The sequence below is a fragment of the Mandrillus leucophaeus genome, unplaced genomic scaffold, assembly GCF_000951045.1.
Source record: "Mandrillus leucophaeus isolate KB7577 unplaced genomic scaffold, Mleu.le_1.0 Scaffold519, whole genome shotgun sequence".
Classification (NCBI taxonomy): domain Eukaryota; kingdom Metazoa; phylum Chordata; class Mammalia; order Primates; family Cercopithecidae; genus Mandrillus; species Mandrillus leucophaeus.
In genome coordinates this window covers 68948-72312 of record NW_012105575.1, presented here as the reverse complement: position 1 = coordinate 72312, position 3365 = coordinate 68948, and positions in this window count along the sequence as shown.

Sequence of the window (3365 nt, the reverse complement as noted above, 5' to 3'; positions counted from 1 at the left end):
CACCTTAAGTCAGGAGTTTGAGACCAGCTTGGCCAACATTGTGATACCTTGTTTCTACTAAAAATACAAAAAAATTAGCCTGGTGTGGTGGTATACGCCGTAATTCCAGCTATTCAGCAGGCTGAGGCAGGAGAATTGCTTGAACCCCGAAGACAGAGGATTCAATGAGCCAAGACTGCGCCACTGCACTCCAACCTGGGTAATACAGCTAGACTCCATCTCAAAAACAAACAAATAAACAAACAAAAAGGCTGGACGCCGTGGCTCACACCTGTAAAATCCCAACACTTTGGGAGGCCGAAGTGGACGGATCACTTGAGGTCAGGAGTTCAAGACCAGCCTGACCAATATGATGAAACCCTGTCTACTAAAAGTACAAAAATCAGCCGGGCGTGGTGGCGCATGCCTATAGTCCCAGTTACTCGAGAGTCTGAGACAGGAGAATAGCTTGAACATGGGAGGTGGAGGTTACAGTGACCCGAGATAGCGCCATTGCACTCCAGCCCGGACAACAAGAGGGAAACTCAAAAAAAAAGAAAAAAAAAAAAAAAGGAAAAGTTATAGGTTTATATCTCAAGAACAGAAAATATGAAAGCCCAAGTTGACATTAATTAAGGTACACATAAAAGAGAATTATGTGTTTCAAGTAATTATTGGCAAAGCAATATTAACTTATTCTGAAATAATTTGTTTCATCAGTAGAGTGGGTCCAGTCATTCATTCAATACACATTAAATAATATGCAGCTATTTTTTAGTATCTGCTTTGGTTTTATGGCAAAATTCAAGTAAAATATTATTATTGCTAAATTAAAAGAAATTTAACTATGTACACAAATACCTTCACAGCAATAACACACAAGATTTTTTTTTGAAAAATATAAAACAGGTCAATACATTTCAAAAATGAGCAATATATTAAATTTATCTGGGGTAGAATAAAGAAAATCATCTTTAAGAAAACAATATACAATTTTGACTTAAAGTGGGTGCTTTGGTTTGTTTTTGCTGTTATAATAAAATATCTGAGACTGGGCAATTTATAAAGATATAAATTGATTTTTTCACAGGTGTAGAGGCCAGAAAGTCTAAGATCAAATCTCTGGCAGATACGGTGGTTTGGTGAGGACTACTCTCTGTTTCCAAGATGGTATCTTATTGTTTTATCCTCTGGAGCGAAGGAACCTGTGTCCTCATGTGGTGGAAGGCAGAGGGGCAAGAAAGAAGAACACTGACTGAAGCCTCTCTTATAAGGTCCTTAATGCCATTCATGAGAGAGGAGTTCTTATGGCCTAATCACCTCTTAAAGTCCTCATCTGTTAATATTATCACATTTGTGACACCTGAATTTTGGAGGGGACACATTCAAACCACAGCATTAGGATGCCAATGAGCAGACATATATATCAATTTATAGAGAATATAGAATTAATTTGAAAATAGATGAAAATGAAAAGATGGGCCACAGCTTTATTATAAAGGAATACTAATTCTAAACCAACTATTATGAACACTTTTAACTGGGCACTAGATAGTGATTTGCACACTTTTAATTGGGAGGGACATGATTAGAATCTGATCAACAGTGTATAAAATGGATTTGCAATGGTTTGAGGTAAAGGATGATTTCTATAGATACAATAAGTACCATAATTTATGCAATAAGTCCCAGACGGATGATTGTCAAATGGAAGCAAATGAACAGGGATTAGAAACAAAGAAAGACAAAAAGATGTGTGATGTTTACAATTTCCAAGGAAGAGGACAAATGAGTTAAACTTGATCTCTGGTCCAAGGAGCTTAGAAGATTCTGCCACTGAAAAATACATAAAAACTAGGATTATCAGTTTCCGTGTTGAGTTTAAGATGTTGATGATTACAGTTGAACCGCTCAGAGGGAGAGATGAGGACTAATGTAGAATGTTGTAATTAGAGATTTTCTTAAAGAATGGGACTTATTTAAGTTACTACAACTTACGTGGTTTTAATATAAAGATGTACATCCAAATGAACATGTAAGAAAATTCCATTAAGCAAGACTTTGCAGAACAATTACTAAAAGGCCATTGCGGATTCCAGGCATCTCTAGGAACTTCAACAGGGGTCCAAGTGCAATCTTGCCCAATCAGCTGTGGCTGGGAGGAGGAGTGTACCATGCTCTTTTGAAGATGTCCTTCTGGGACTTCTGTGGTTTTCTCTGAGTGGAACAGTGGACCACAGAATGGCCTGAAATAGTTGATGGGATGTGGTAGAGTGCATTCCACATGTAAAATGACTAAAACATCTATTCATCTTTATTCTGGATACACATCTCAGCTGTGTTTTCTTGCTTCCTCTGCAGTTAGAGAGATATTTCTGATTAAATTTAGAGCAATAGAATTTGCATTATAAAGATATTTGTCATTTCTGGTCCTTATTACTTAAACATCTTCAAAGATCTTCCTTAACTTCTCTCCCCTTCTTCAGTTAGCAGGATAACATCAGGGGAATCTTAAAGCCATGTGTTGAACATGGCAAGAAAGGAATCCAAGGAATTTGTATCACTGAATAATCACTCATGTTAAAGTCACTGGGCCTGGGTAGTACATTAACCTTTTCTTTGCATGTGGAGAAATTACATTTTTTAGTGTAAACAGTCATTATGATTTGGAGACTTCATATAGCAGATAGTGATAATTGTCCTGTAACACACATAATATAGTGTCTTTTGAACTTATACACAGCAAATAACTGTTTAAGGGGAAAAATTGTCTACTCTAAATAGAAAAGTTTATTTTGATTAAACTAGTTAGTGCTGGTTCATCTAATTATAAAGCAAATGTATTAAACTCTATGTACAATAAAATTATACTTACATAAATGCCCATATTTGGAATGACTTTTTGTCTGAAACCCAATCCATTTGATGCTGTAAATCACACTGAGCCAGAAATTTCAGACAGTTTTAACCGTCTTTAGACAGTTAAAATTTAGAATTGTCACAAAGGGTTTTCTAGTTCCCAAATCATGCCTGAGTTTTATTGGTTTTGCACTAACGCTTCTCCCTGAATCTGGTCATTTCCTTTTCCGTAACTCAGGAAAAGAATGTTGCCACTTATCTATAGTCGTGCTTCTGAATTCTATTGTGTCTGCCTACTTAAGGCACAATAGAGACATTTTCCTTTTAGATTTCCCAGGTCAAATGGCAGAGATGACAAAGAAAGTCTCCCAAACCGTAATTACATTAGCCTTTGGGATAAGAGAACGTCTAAAGATCACTGACGTCCTCTGATCTCAGTTTAAGAAATCCTATTGTAATAAAACAAGAGTCCTGAGGAAAATCTGAGGGAGACATTCTGTTTTGATGCTTTATCTAATATGCTTTTA